At 41.6% G+C, this 15,413-nt stretch overlaps 1 protein-coding gene across 2 annotated transcripts in view; it reads left to right on the plus strand.

The window, feature by feature from the left end:
* Positions 1 to 13,751: 13,751 nt before the first annotated feature.
* TMEM117 (transmembrane protein 117) overlaps positions 13,752 to 15,413 on the plus strand; it is a 228,339-nt gene continuing 226,677 nt past the window's right edge. Inside the window, exon 1 of one of the 2 annotated variants that reach the window (XM_074869356.1) lies at positions 13,752 to 13,857. The gene's annotated coding sequence lies outside the window, so the exon portion shown is untranslated. Of the gene's footprint in view, positions 13,858 to 14,206; positions 14,334 to 15,413 lie in introns of those variants that run through there. The other variant, XM_074869355.1, reaches the window with a different exon arrangement.

The following is a 15,413-nucleotide window of genomic DNA, read 5'->3' on the forward strand; positions in this document are numbered from 1 at the left end:
TCAGGAGTTTCTGAAGTCAGCTGTGCTTATAGCTGGGGGTGCCTGTGCTTTGTCAGATCCTCACTTTAAAGAGGTGAGGGATTTAGTGTCCTATTTGGGAAATGGGGAGTAGCACTGTAACCGTAGTATGTGAGCTGTGCTGTGTAATGCTAGTCAGGCAAATACAAAGTCACTATGGAGACACGTCACCAGCTAGTGAACTGGGACTAACTGTGAGGACTGCAGCAGCCCTGGAAACAGAGGAGCTGCAGTTTATCTTTCTTCTAGCAAGGAAACTGAAAGAGACAGGGGAGAGACTTCATGTGAAACCAAGAAATGAGAGACAGGAGGTGCCTCCCAGGTACCCAGGGTCAGCTCTAATTCCTCTATTATAAGCCTCCAGGAGCACAGTGGTTATAAACAAATAAAGCAGCTCTTGGAGAAGAGCTTTTCCAAGGGGAAAGGAGTACTAGAAATCCAGACAGAGTGGCAACCAAAGATGTAGTGCTATCACAATTACTTTAAATCATTTGAGCCTAAGCCTGCCGCAGGTCCCTGTGTTCTTGATTCGTCCCCTGTGTTGGTGTTAGTGTTTGTAAAGGATGGATTTGCCTGAAAATTTATGAGGGAAAAGGAAGTTTTCCTTGACAGACAGGTGTCCCGAAAAGACAGATCAGTTCCTGATCCAGTTAGTCATGTGTCCCCCGGAGCACTACTATTGGCACAATGTGGTAACAAGGACTGTGGAGCTGTGCTTTCAATGGAAACCCATGCTTAGACTGGAAATACCAGAGTGGTATGAGACTATAACGTCTGTCATGATATTGAGATCACCTTGACTATCTAAGGTCACATCACATCAATTCCCACAAATCTGTCAGAGGGCTATAAGTACAGAAGTGGGATCTTAACATCTGCTTCATATGAAACAAGGCTGGTAGACATTGGCATTTTGTAGCACCTTTTTGGCAAAAAGACAAACTGGAAGTCTAAAGTATTTTTTTAAAATCCCAGTATCACAAGTATTTTCCTATATTAGTGTTTGATGTTTGACAAAGAAGAGACTTTGCACAGAAACAAGCACAAGCAAGGAACATTTTTATGTCTGTTGAAGACACCTAAACTTCTGAATTTTAGTGTACTTCAGAGTCTTACTAAAATGTTTTTGATTATTAAACTATCCAAATCATAAGAGTGTCAGGATAGGAACAGGGAGGTTTATTTGTTAGCATATGCATTAATTAACTTTTTTTTATTAGTTATATTTTCTTCCCTCTAATTGAAATATTTTTTCCAGTATACATTAAATTTTGTATCTAATTAAGGCTGTAATTGTTTTGATAGAGACAGCATATTGCAGTTTCCCAAATTTTAATAAGATTCTTTTAACTGAATAATAAATGACATTAAAAAAAAAAAAAAAAGGAAATACTTTTAATGGACTTTGTTCTGTATTTTCTATGTGGCTTCTGGGTCTTGTTTTTAATTTTCAGTGTCTTTATTGTCTTTCCCTATACATTTACTTCTTCATTGATTTAACAGTGCTCTATTCACTTACACTAGTTTATTAAATGCTGTGGCTATAATCTCTGTGGAATCCTCAGTTAATTGTGTTCGTAGTTCTGTAATGGTGTGCAAACATTTTATTCTGTTGTGATGTTGCCAGGAAGGCCTGTTCCAGGTTTGACTATAATTGTCCACCTGACAATGAAAACGCACATATTTTTTTACATACAGTTTTACTACTCTAATCCATACCTATCTTGAGGTGACACTTCAAAACACTAAACACACTTCCAGCAGCTGAAGAATGAGAACCTTTTTATTGGCCAGTATTACAACCTCATTTTCTTGCTGTGGAGCTCCATTTTCTGTAGATCTCTTTCCTGACACTCTTCAAAGCTTCAGCTTAGATTCTTTTCCACCATCAGCATGTTCTTCAAAAATCCACATATTTTCATAATTACAGTATTACAGAGTTAGTCCATCAGCAGGATGAACTTTCTTCCATATAGAGTAAGAATGAATATCAACTGCTTCCTTCAGAAACATGTGAAAACTTCATTTCTTTAACTCTGTTTGCATCCAGTAATCTCCATTCTCATATATCTGTAAGTAGCTGAACAAAAAAATTAGAAGTTGCACCACGCCTAAAGTCAGATTTGCTTATAACTTAGAGGGTATGTGTGGAAGGTGTTCCTAGCAAAATGGACTTTGATTTCTGAGCATGCCAGTATTACCTGTTTGTCAGTCTCAGTATAGTATTTCTAATCAACAAACACATGTTCAAGTCAAATAAAAAGGGTATTTCTTTGTGATGGCTAGATCTTATGGATAGTCCACCATTAAGAAGTATTGCTGTAAGAATTCATCACTCTCTTACCATTATAGCAAGTGTTTTTTATTACGGTGTGGACAGCTCTCACTTTACATTCATCAGTAAGTCTTTATAGCAGTGTGAATACATCTCTTAATTTCTCTGTGCTCTGAGGTATTTCTGTTCATTTCTCTTAAATGAGCAAATAAACCATCTAACTCCTGTCTCTTAATATTCATAATCTGAGGGGTTTTTCTTTCTGTCTGCATATCAGCTGACAAGTAGGTGTTACCTGTGGGTGGCCAGGAATGTGCTAGATAGACAACTATTTCAAACTGAATTTCAGTATAGTAGATAGCCAAGTTTGAGGTACTGGGGTTTTCCTAGCTATGGCCATAGACGAAAACAGATCTGCAGCAATAGGTTTTGCTGTCCTAAAAGTCGTAGACAAATGATTCTTGTCATGTTTTGGTATTCTTTAATAATAAGAAGCAAATGTCCTGTGAAATAAACTGAAAAAAGCACAATTGGTGGGAATTTCTATGTTTCTATATTTTTATGTTTTGTTAAGTGCTTTCAGGCATTATTAAGGAGTTGATTCTGAATATGGTTTATTGATATCTTTGTCCATTTTTAGCCCTTACTCTGATGTGGTAAATCTGTAGATAGAAACTAGACATGGCATCTATACATTCTCTATACACGGCATAACAGGCAGTATGATGGTCAAATTGTTTCATGCTCTCAGTGATTTTTCAACTATGAAATTTCTCAAATGTTTTTTGTTCTTTCATATACTTGCCTAATAGTAGTGATTAACTAACATGTAAATACCACTGCAAAAATCATTGTGCAAAATGTTTTGTGATCCAGTCACGCTTTCAGTCACCCTTTTCAGATTTTCTGTTCTGCCTCCATGGTATGTTATTTGAATGCATTTCTGAAGTGCATTGAACAGTATGACTGGTATCTTTGCGGTTCGCAATTTTACCTTTTCTGTCCAGTGGGAAAAATTATTTCATATTTAAAACTTATGTTTTCTTTGTCAGTTATTGATGACAAGTTCCAAGAAGCTTCCTTGTGTGTAGAGTGCAGAAGAGCTTTTTAGGAATCACATTACACGATCAAAGTGATTCTTTGGTCAAAGAAAGCAAGAAAAAACTTGTAAAGACCTGGACAGCTCCCTTAGGCCTTTGCCATATATTGGTAAGTCACAATTTCCATTTTAAGATATCAGGACTAAGCTAGCGCATGTGTGCCTTCTTCCCAGACCGTCATATGCCTGACCATAAATATCAGGATTTTAAATTTGACTGGATTCTAGGGGAAGATTGCACAGAAAACAGAAGCAGGACATGAACTGCTCCAGTAGGGTGAGTATCTTTTTATAGCAAGGTGTATTACGTTGCTGTATCCCAGATCAAAGATAATAACAAAGCAGTAACTGAAGCTATATTATTATCTTAATTCAACAGGAATGAAGTCTTCTTGCCACCAAGAAGAAACTCCACTTAAATAACACTTATATTAAAAATTAACATCTTCTCTTGGGAAAAACTCCAAGGCAAACATGGGCTGCTATTTGTGTTCATGTAAAACCTTCCTCTGGATCTCAATCTAGAAAATTTTTTCCAATATCCATTTATTGAAGAGACTGGGTGCATTCAGTGTCTATCAGTAGCCTCTCCTTTCACCTTTTCATGTCAATTAGGGCTACTCTACCTTCCACTCCACTGGATTTGCTAGTTATTTCTTGATGAGAAAGAAAATGTGCTTGGGACCGCTTCAGTCCCATTGGGATGATCATACTGAGACCTTGGCACTGTAGAAGGACCCCTTTTAGAAAGCTAGTGAGTCCTGGCAGAGAGCCACCTAACACAATACTGTCTAGATTTAGAGTAGACCTTATCTGCCAAGACTGGTATTGGTCTCCTGCAGGTGGGTGGCTTGTCTGGTCAGTAGTCATGTCTGAGCATAGAGCAGTATTCGAAGTCTGCATGATCTAATGAGCTGGTAGGTGTTTTGAGTACTCTGGAAAGTAGTCATTTTCTTGAAGATTTCCTCACTCAAATATTCCTGTTATTACAAACATTTAAAAATAATAAGAGGGCAGATATAATAATTAGGTGAAAATGCATATTACAAAAATTAAGAGATTATACTTCTGTTTTTCCTGACGTTACATGGACGATATCATGAACCTACTGAAATCATTAAGAATTCTCTCACTGACTTTGGTACAGGCAGGACTCTACTAGTAGGGAATATGTGAACTGCTTTTAATGGCAGATGATCTAGAATGATAAACTGGTGCAGCACTAGCATGAATCCAATAATTTTTGTGGTGGACTAAAAAAAGAGATGCTGGGCAACTTTCCTTTCATACCTATTTCCACTTTCTTTTACTATTTACTTTAGATGAATGCGTTGAGTCATTGTGAAATACTATCAGCTGAAACACCAGCACTATGCTGTTTATGTGCAATTGTTTATCTTCCTTTCCATTATTACACAGATGGCGGTTCCTCTCTTGATGAGGTACAGCTAGTACAAACTAATGGCAGATGAAGCAAACGTGACTCTGGCCAAGGCATTGTTTGCACAAAGTCCTAAGTCACTTCCTTTCTTAATTAGAGAGTTGCAGAACCTCTGAACCTTGCTAAGACTGTTTACCTTGTAGCCTAGGGGTATCAGTATTTGAAAAATTGCCTTTTATCTTATATTTTCTTTGACATTTTGCCTATCCTTCCTGAGATCCAAGGTTCCCACCTCTTTCTCCCTGGCATGTATGGCTGTGAACATATTAGATCTAATAGAATCATAGAATCATAGATCAGTTAGGGTTGGAAGGGACCTTTAAAGGTCATATAGCCAGATCCCCTTGCAGTAAGCAGGGACATCTTCAACTAGATCAGGTTGCAAAAAGCCCCATCCAGCCTGACCATGAATGTTTCCAGGAATGGGGCATCTACCACCTCTCTGGGCAACCTGTTCCCATGTTTCACCACCCTCACTGTAAAATAATTCTTCCCTATATCTAGTTTAAATCTACCCTCTCTTAGTTTAAAACCATTACCCCTCATGCTATCACAACAAGCCCTACTAAAATGCCTGTCCCCATCTTTCTTATAAGCCCCCTTTAATTATTGAAAGGGCCACAACAAGGTCTCCCCAGAGCCTTCTCTTCTCCAGGCTGAACAGCCCCAACTCTCTCAGCCTTTCTTCACAGGAGAGGTGTTCCATCCCTCTGACCATTTTTGTGACCCTCCTCTGGACCCACTCCAGCAGGTCCATGTCTTTCCTGTACTGAGGACTCCAGAGCTGGACACAGTACTCCAGGTGGGGTCTCACCAGAGCAGAGCAGAGGGGCAGAATCACCTCCCTTGATCTGCTGGCCACACTTCTCTTGGTGCAGCCCAGGATACATTTGGCTTTCTGGGCTGTGAGCACATATTGCTGGCTCATGTCCAGCTTTTCATCCACCAGTACCCCCAAGTCCTTCTCCGCAGGGCTGCTCTCAATCCCTTCATTCCTCATCCTATATTGATACTGGAGGTTGCCCCAACCCAGGTGCAGCACCTTACACTTGGCCTTGTTGAACCTCATAAGGTTCATGTGGGCCCACTTCTTGAGCTTGTCCCATCCCTCAGGCATGTCAACCACACCACTCAGCTTGGTGTTGTCTGCAAACTTGCTGAGGGTGTACTCAATCCCACTGTCTACATCATTGATGAAGATATTAAACAGTACTGGTCGCAGCACCGACTCCTGAGGGACACCACTCGTCACTGATCTCCATCTGGACTTTGAGCTGTTGACCACTACTCTCTGGATGTGACCATCCAACCAATTCCATATTCACCTAATATCAGGTTCCCTCTAATGGCTCCTTGTATGCTTCTCATTGCTGTTCTATGGTCTTAATTTCCAAAGAAATTAAGAAAAGGTTCAGACTGTTGTTAGATAATTCCACTTTTTGATGTAGGCATCATGAGGACAGCTAAGACCTTCTGAGAAATGTTGAAGCTGGAGTGAAAGAATGGGAGGACCTGGGACAAAGGACTCCTGGGGTCCCACTCGCAGGAGAGGAATTCAGTTTGACAGGCTGTTCTCCTGAGTCACTCACAAGTGACACCCAGTTTCTACCCATAAATTATTTTAAAAAATAGTGGCAAGAAAACATGAGAAGTTTTATCCCAAAAGGGCTCTGTGAAGCCAGTTAGGGATTCTATTAATAATTGTTTGCAGAAAGCATTCTGAAATGAGATGGAATAAAACTCTAACATAGATCCTTACTCTGCAGCGCTTACTGTTTAAATAGACAGAAACGTGGAAGAATGGTTGGCGGAAGACTTGCAGTGAAACCCGAAGTAGTTTCATCGTTCTCTTCCAGCATTTAAGACTGCTCAGTTAATGCTTAGCTCCTTGCACTTTGTTTCCAGCAGAGTAAGACCCTCACAAGCACACCCAAACCCAGACATGTGCTGTCTCAGCATAAGCTGCAGGTCTCCAGTACTTCATTTTAGTTCCAAAAGATTCTACAGTGCACTCACTGCTCCTATAAATGAAAGGAAATTCAATAAACAAACAAAGGACATTTTGACCGCACTGTATGTTCTTACTTGTTCTCTCGGGTGCTTATTCAAAGTGCCTGTCCATTTTCAATGGATTTCTAGCTGCTAAATAAATTATTACATTTATCATTGTAATTTTCTTTTTGTGTAACTATGCTTTTTCACAGTGCATTAGTGTGAGCTAAAAATAACAGGCATTTGTCATAGTCTTTTCTTTGGCCATTGAAAAAATGTCTATTTGCATAATAGCTACTGCATATCCCTATGTATGATGAGAAGAAGCTTTAAAGAAAGGTCACAAAACTTCTCATCACTTGTCCAGAACTAAAAATCTGACAGCAAAACCCCCACTCTCTAGGCATAGTAGTGTATATGTGGTTCTCTTAGTAATTATCTTCAGCCTATGATTAGCTCTCGCACGTTTAATACTGGTACGTTTGATTATTCTCAGTGAGGTTATAGTTCTGATTCACCAAGTGCTGCCATTTGGACAGTCACATTGAAGTTGTTAGCAAGTGTAACTCACTTGTATTCCTGGGGTTTGATCCATTGCTTGGACAAGCTGTGCTTTGCACAAGACACCTGCATGTGTCTGCTTCGGCAAGGGACAGATTTGCTCCTCAGTTATATTAGTGCAGTGTCCAGTTTGTCATAGCCTCTATCGAGACACCCAATGCAGCAGGCAGTACCTCACAGTACTCCCTGCCCTGGCTGTGTTTCTGTTCCCCTGATCCAGTCAGTTGTATATGACAGTGCATGACTGGCTTTCAGATTCCTTTTGTTGTATTAGATAACGTACTCCAATTTCAGGTATGCAGAGATTTGAAAATAAAGTCATTTAATTGCTCGAGTTATCATGCTGTACTTGAGTTTAAAAGCAGTACTTTTGTCAAGATGCAAAATTTCTATGTCATGCTACACCTATTTTTGTTCTAATAGAAATAGGATTAAGACACGGGGAATTTACATGACAACACAGTAAAGCCTTCATTTTTTTTTCCACAGAAGCAATGTGTTCTTATACTGTAGTTATACAAAGTACAGTTGTTCATTGAACTTTGGAACATAATGAGATACAGTAGCTGAAAACACATTTTTTCATCCTGTTTTTTCATGAGGTTAAGAAATTACCCCTTGTTACTTTTAAACAATTTTTCTTTAGTATTGAATAAAGCAACAAAGCTTATTTTCCTGTCAGATAGTAATCTGAGGCCTGCTTATATAAAAAGATATAAAGCTGATACTAAACAAAACATGTGATGTTATATTTTTCTTACTAGAGTTCAGCAACATTAGAGCATATTTTCTTTTCCCAAAGACATTCTGTTACCACTTACTATTTTCTGACCTTTTGTCTTCCAGCTGTAATTCTACCTTTCTGAAGTCTTTTACCATGACAATAAGCTTCGACAGTGTGGTTAAGCCATCTCCATGGAAGGCTGGACCCAGGTTCTAATTTCTTAATTTGTGTTTTCTCTAATTCTGTATATGTAACTATTAAAGTAGTTGCAAGCTGATTATTCCTTTCTTTTCCTAGTACAGAAGTCACATGTAGTTCTATTAGTTGAAAGCATCCATACGGCCAGCAGAGTCACTTAAAAGGTATTTAATTAGTGGTGTAAATTAACCTCACTAGACAGTTCTTCTTCAGTGATTTTGTCTAGGCTAGATGTGTGCTGTCTGTCTGTTTGAAATCAGTATAGATTATTTGAAGTAGAAACATGCTTACTGGGAGTAAATTTGGTCTGGATGAACAGAAGTAAGTGCTTCTTTCAAGTGTAAGTTTTGTTTATCACTTGACTACCATCTTCAAAACTTCCAGTACAGCTTCTGCTTTGACCTTGGTAAGCCCTGTATTGTTTGACTCCAGGACTTCCAGAACCAGAAGTTCTGCTTCATGGTATGTAAAAGGTCACCTAAAATTCTGGTTCCTCTACTGTGTTTTGTCCCAAGTTCCACTGATGTTGCAAAATTAGATATATGTATTAAATTCCACTCAAAATTTATTTTTTTGTGATTTAGCCTATTGACAATGATGAAACCATCCCTTAACTTTGTCTTGGAAAACTAAAACTTGCTTGACAAGGATTAAAAAGCACATATTAATCACCCAGATCCCAAGATTTCACTAACATTTTTAGCTGGAGCATCATTTAGATTTGTATAATCTATATCCAAGCTCTTTTTAATTTTTTTTTTCTGCCTTACAGAAACAGCAGGTATCATTTGTTCCTATTTACGTTTACATTTTGTTTGAAATGTTTCAGGTTGTACCCAACAAGTCAAGAAGTCCAGAGGTTTAGTGTCAGAAATGTGTCATTGTTTTTAGTTCTCTCATCTCAGGTAATTTGCAATCTCTTTCTTGTTTCATTGATGAAAAATGTTAAATAGAAACAGAAGTAAGGCCCTTTATCATGACTTGGAAGTCTATTAGTTCATCTGTTTATTGCATATAATGTTGATTTTGTGTCATTCTCATTCTTTCATTGATATGTCAGTAGGTATCTGACCACATAAATACCTTGAGGAGTTCAGGTAGATCTATCTTGGTACTGATCTAACCAAACAAATGCGTTATATCCTAAAGTGATTTCAGAACAGTTTTTCAAAGAGTGTGTTCTGTCAGCTCGTATTATTGCTGGTTGTTCTTGCAGAAACAGAGGCACTAGTTAGGCCAGAATCACCACTAAAACTGGTGACTACTCTGACAGTGTGTGTGTGTGGAGGGGAGGGATTGCATGGCTGCACAGCCTGCACCACTCTCTTCCATTTGGTTATTCCAGTTCTTCTCCCTTTCACTTCTTTCAGTAACTGAGATCTGAACCTGCCTTTCCCATATTTTTGCCCATGCTGGCTGTCAGCCTGGGAAGCCTGTAATTAAGTATGTCATCCTATTTACCCTTTAAATATTGTTACAACATTAACTTTCTTCTAGTTTTATGAAATTTCCCCAGCATTTCAGAAGTTGTTAGGAAACAAATTATGATTAACACTGATGTCTATCATGCCTTTTATTTCTTTTTCTAATAACTCTTTGACCTGCCATTTAAAAATAAATGTTTAAGTTGCTGCTGTTCACTATCCTTTCATATTATTGATTTAATGGAAAGTATTTCAATGTTACATAATGTGAAAACACTGTTTATGTTTTCCGTATACACAATAGAAACATTTCTGCAGTTCCACATTCTTTTAGACAATTCTATTTTTCACATCTAGTAGTAAAGCAGTACTAGTATTTGCAATGTCATTATCTCTGATTAACCTCACATTCTTACTTTCCATGGGATATATATTTTGCCTTTTCTTTCTTCTAAGTTCTTAAATTATTTAAGTCTTTAGTTACACACTTTTGGTTTTGTCAGCTTTTGTTTTTTTCTCCGTTTGTTTCATGTCGTAATGTGCTGCTTTCTCTTCTTTCAGACAGTAAGAAATGAGTTGAGGATGCAGATAATGAATAGATTTTAAGTGGTATACCTGAGACAGATTGCCACACTGTGACTGTGAAATTTCAAAGGGGGGAGTCTTTTGTTCCAAGGGTGTTTTTTGCAGGTGTACTGGGTCTAGCCTGGGATTAAGTTAACTTTCTTCATAGCAGTGATACTGTGCTGTGTTTTGGGTTTGTGGCTAAAACAGTGTTGAAAACACGCCTATGTTTTGGCTATTGCTGGGCAGTGCTTGCACAGGATCAAGGCTGTCTCTCTTTCCCATTCTGCCCACACTCCTGCCCCAGCGAGTTGGCTGGGGATAGGCAAGGAGTTGGGAGGGGACACAGCTGGGACAGCTGACCCCAACTGACCAAAGGGATTCTCCATGCAATATGACATCATGCTCAGCAATAAGACTGGGTAGAGGAAAAGGGTGGGATGAGGGTTGGCTTCAAAGCTGGCTATCGGAGTCTGACCAGGCATCGGTCTGCTTGTGGGTCTCGGTGAGTGATTACCTTAGCATCACTTTTTTTTAATCCTCTCTTACTACATTTTATTAATTCTTACCGGTTTTTTTCTTCACTTATTAAGCCATCTTTATCTCAACTCATGAGTTTTCTCTCTTTTTCTCCTATTCTCTCCCCTGTCTTGGGGGAGGAGGCAGGGGGGAGTGAGCTAGCAGCTGTGTGGGTGCTTACCTGCCGGCTGGGGTCAACCCGCAGCAGCAGGATGGAAGAAAAATACATTAGGAGCACAATCCCGAGTGATGGGGTTTTGAGGTTTGAGGGAATTAAGTACTTTTTCCAAGCAGCAAGCCAGGGAAGAGGCATTTGTGCAACCACAGATGAAAAGAGTGGGAGGACAGGCTGAAAGAGCTGGGACTGTTTAACCTTGGGAAGAGGAGACTCAAGGGAGAGGATCTTATCGATGTGTCTAAAAGCCTGCTAGGAGGAGTAAAGATGAAGCCACTTTTCTCAGTGCTATCCAGTGAAAGGATGAGAGGCAATGGGCACAAACTGAAATACAGGAATTTCCATTTAATTTATGAAAAAACCTTTTTACTCTGAGGGTGGTCGAACATTGGAACAGATTGCCCTGAGGGGTTGTGGAGTCTCCAACCTTGGATATACTTAAAACCCAGCTGAATGCAACCCTGCTCTGAGCAGAGGGCTGGACAAGAGGATCTCCAGAGGTCCCTTCCAGCCTCAGCTATGTTGTGATTCTGTGAAATTTCATGGGTGTTAAGTGACCCGCAGTTTTGAGGATCAAGCAGCCAAGCACATAGTTGGTGTAGATAACATGGGATATCAGAGAGCTTTCTCAGATGAAGCTGTAGCATTTTTTTCCAATCTCCAGAAACACCTTTCAGTCCTGGATACACAGGATTTTATAATTAATTGAATTTTCTTTTAACTTTGTTTTTGAAGAGATTGATTACATGAGCCTTTTTAGTTTAGACCTGCAGCTTTTTCACTGACAAAACCAGCACTTTTACTTTGGCATAGAAAAGCAAAAAACCTGTCTGTTAGTACAGCGTCATTATTTTGGAACATACTGTAGCTCGGTGCATGTTCCTGCACCAGACAGAGCTGTCTGAAGCAGCAGAGTCTTGTGAGAGAACTTTCCAGTTACAGACTAATGTGCAGACGGCTGATTCCTCATATTTGAGTGTAAAATGACTCTACAGAAATTGATACTGCAGTAAGAGATATATATGGTTAGTTCAATACTCGCAGCTCTGCTGGAAACCGAGTGTAAAACAATAGCTGTTACACAAGTGCTATTTTGTAGTAGGAGAGCTGGTAAAATAGTTTCATTCACAAGTATAGAAACTAGCATTTCAAGATTACTCACTGTCCTGATTCAACCTGCTTTTTAGGTTCAACTTACTGGTTTTACTGCTGGCCTGTTCACTTGCTGACAATTTCGTAGATAAGAGTTTGTTGATCTGCTGCTGCTGGCAGTTCCTGGTTTTTAGTGAGTGGGCCCAATTAGTCTTGTCCACTTAGATTATTTGTTAATTGTCGCTATTCAGGTATGTATTTCATCAACTAAATCTTGATTGCTTGATTTAAAAAAAGAAATAGGAGTGGTCCAGCTTTTTTTTTACATATGAGTGAAATATGACACTTTTTAGAAAAAATACTAGCTTCCTCTAAGAAAGCAATTGCAACATGAAATTTGGGGGAGGTATATGGTGCACTTATGGTTTTGGTTACTTTAATAAAAAATTAGATGATTTTCGTTTGCTTGACTTAGTGGCTTCAGAAACTTGCTCACCGATTTACTATTGGAAAAATTGTTCATGAATGCTTTGCAGTTGTAGCATGGGTTTCCATCTGAGCTGAAGAGAATTTTTTTTAGCGTGTAGGTGCATGAAGAGTGTGATCTCTTTTGTTGTGGGATGCTGCCTCCTTCTCTGTGGATTCTCATTTGTTGAACAGAAGGAGAGTGAGTTCTGCAAGCATGGCAGTGCACACAGAACTGTTGTGTGAACAGGCAGTGCTGTACACTGTATTTCTGTACTCTCTTGTTGCACGTGATTTTTTTTTTTTTGGTCTCTGAATATTTTAATTTTCTGTTTACTGTAAAGATAGCTGGGGGGGGGTTAGTGTTAAATATTGAATGTCGCATCTTTCTATCTAAAATTAAGGGTATCACAGGTTATGATGAGGAAGAAAAAATGGTGATTATGTTAGATACCTTCAATACAGTTATGTTTATTTACAAAAATATATAAAACTATATTGCGATAAGTACAGAAGGGTTTCACGAGTCTTCATCTGGTGCTTGTTCTGGTTGTGCTGGTCTTTCACAACGTGACTCACCTTCCACGTTCCTCAGAGGACCTCAGCTGCGTTCCTCCATACCTTGGCCTGAAGCAGCCAAATATGTATCTGTATTTTAAGTTTGATGCCGTATTTCAGACACCTGCTCCAATGGAGTTACCTGACTTTTCACACCAATACATTGAGGCTGTGTCTAGAAACTTCAGGCTGGTTTTACCTATCTTCAGCAATGACCAGAACTAGCACATACTGCGTTAAGACCTGGTCATAATGCAATGCTAAGAGCATCCTGTAAACGTTTTCCTGGGACGTCAGCAATACCAGCGCGCTGGCACTAGGGACCACATCCCACATAAAAAGGCTTTGGCTGACAATTCGGCCGAAGTGCAATGTCAACAACTCTGTCAGGCTGCACAGAGGCGTTTTGCCCGACCCAGTGACAATACCGACTGTGCGTGCGCCCTGGAGACAGGCCGCGGCCTCACGACAGCCCCCTCCCATGGGAGCAAAATGGGCATAGACCTCCCTCCCTCCCGAACTCGAGGGTTTCCTAAATCTTCCCGAGTGCTCCGGCTATTATTGCCAACCCTGTGCCTTTGCTTTGGGGTAATGCATCTCCAGACTTGACCCCGTATTTCCCGTGTCTGTAATTTTCTACAGCTAATTTACTTATACCGAAGCCTCGCCGGCGGGAACGGACTGTCGCTGCGGCTTCATTCACTCTCCTGGCTGGACAAGCCCCCGTGGCTCCCAGGCCACCATTTTCCAGGGTGAATAAAGCCACCCGCGGGCACACCGCGCGCGTTTCGGGCCCTTGCTGGCAGGCGCTGGGGGAGGGACGGGCAGGGGCGCCGGGGGCGCCGGCACCCTGCCGCAGCGGCGCCGCCCGCTCCCGCCGCGGCTGCGGCACTACCGGGGCCGGCGCGGCCGCGCTCCCTCCCCCGGCGCTCGCCCGCGCCCGGGAGCGGAGCGGAGCGGAGAGGAGAGGAGGGGCACTGCCGCCGCCGCAGCCGCTCCCTCCGCGCGGCGGCCGGGGGGCGGGACGCCGCGGCAGCGCCAGCGCCGCTGTCAGCGCCCGAGGGGCTGGGGGGGCCCTGCCGGCCGCGGGCAGCCGCGGGGGGCTGCCGGCGTGCAGCGCAGCGGAGGGGCGCGGAGCGGGGCCGCCCGCTGCCGAGAGCCGCACCGCGGCAGGCGCGGAGTCGCGCCGCAGCAGCACCGCGCCCGCGGCGCCGGATCCCCCGTCGCGGTGAGTGAGGCGGGCGGCGGGCGGGCGGGCAGCCCCGGCCCGGCGGCGCTGCGGGGCCCCCGGCCCTGAACCCCCGGCCCGGAGCCCCCGGCCCGGAGCCCCCGCAGCTGCGCGGGGTGAGGCGGCCGCGGGTCTGCGCCGGGGGCAGGGGGAAAGGGGTCGATTTAACAGGTTGCGGTGGGCGTGCGGTGCGCGGCTCTGGCGGCATCCGCCTTTTTGGCGTGGAGGGAGTCCAGAGCCGGCTTTTTATTAGCGATCGGGCGCTGCTGCTATTGCAGATACTGGCTCTTCTGCTCTGAAACGCTTCCTAGGAAGCTGCGTCTTCAGTTGGGTGTCTAAGAACTAACTCTCGGGTGTCCGGCAGCTGCCAAAAATGTCAGGACATAGAGTTGTTTATCTCCAGCCCCATTCGGGCTTTAAGATGGTTCACACACCAAAGGAAATACCAAAACTTTTCTTCCCGTTAACAGAAAGAAGGGAGAACAGAAATTAGCGTTGGGCATCCTTATGGCTCTAAAGGCAGTTGAATCTCCCCAAACTGGTATTTTCTTAGGCTGCTGGACCAATGACCCTTGCTTTAAATCGCTTTATTGATAAAGTTTTCAAAGGGCTGACACTTCCTTGTGCCAACTTTTTAACTGCCTGACGTGGTTTTTTTCTTTTTCATATGTAATTTATGCATAATGGGACATTATTAATTTTTATTATTTACTGAATGCATTGTCTGAATCTGCTGAGAGGTTCTTTTATCCTTTTGATTTAATGGGTACAGGATTCCTTGTAATTTTACAAATATAAATGGGATTACAAAATTGAAGAGTTTTGAAGGGACTACCTAAAGGGAGACATTGTAATTCAAGCCGTTTGTAAGTTTGCAAAGTGATACTTAGTCAGATGTCCAAGAACGGATGAGTAATTGATTGGTTTTCTTAGGTCTTTTGCTGCGATTTGTGTTTGGGGTATTTTTCCTGCAGGGCATATGACATTTGCAAAAATCTGTACTGTTCAGCTAAGTACACTGTATCCTTCAAGGATCGTGCTGTAATAAACCAGCAATATGATTAGATACTTTCTTTTTTT

Source organism: Strix uralensis, chromosome 5, assembly GCF_047716275.1.
Source record: "Strix uralensis isolate ZFMK-TIS-50842 chromosome 5, bStrUra1, whole genome shotgun sequence".
Taxonomy (NCBI): Eukaryota; Metazoa; Chordata; class Aves; order Strigiformes; family Strigidae; genus Strix; species Strix uralensis.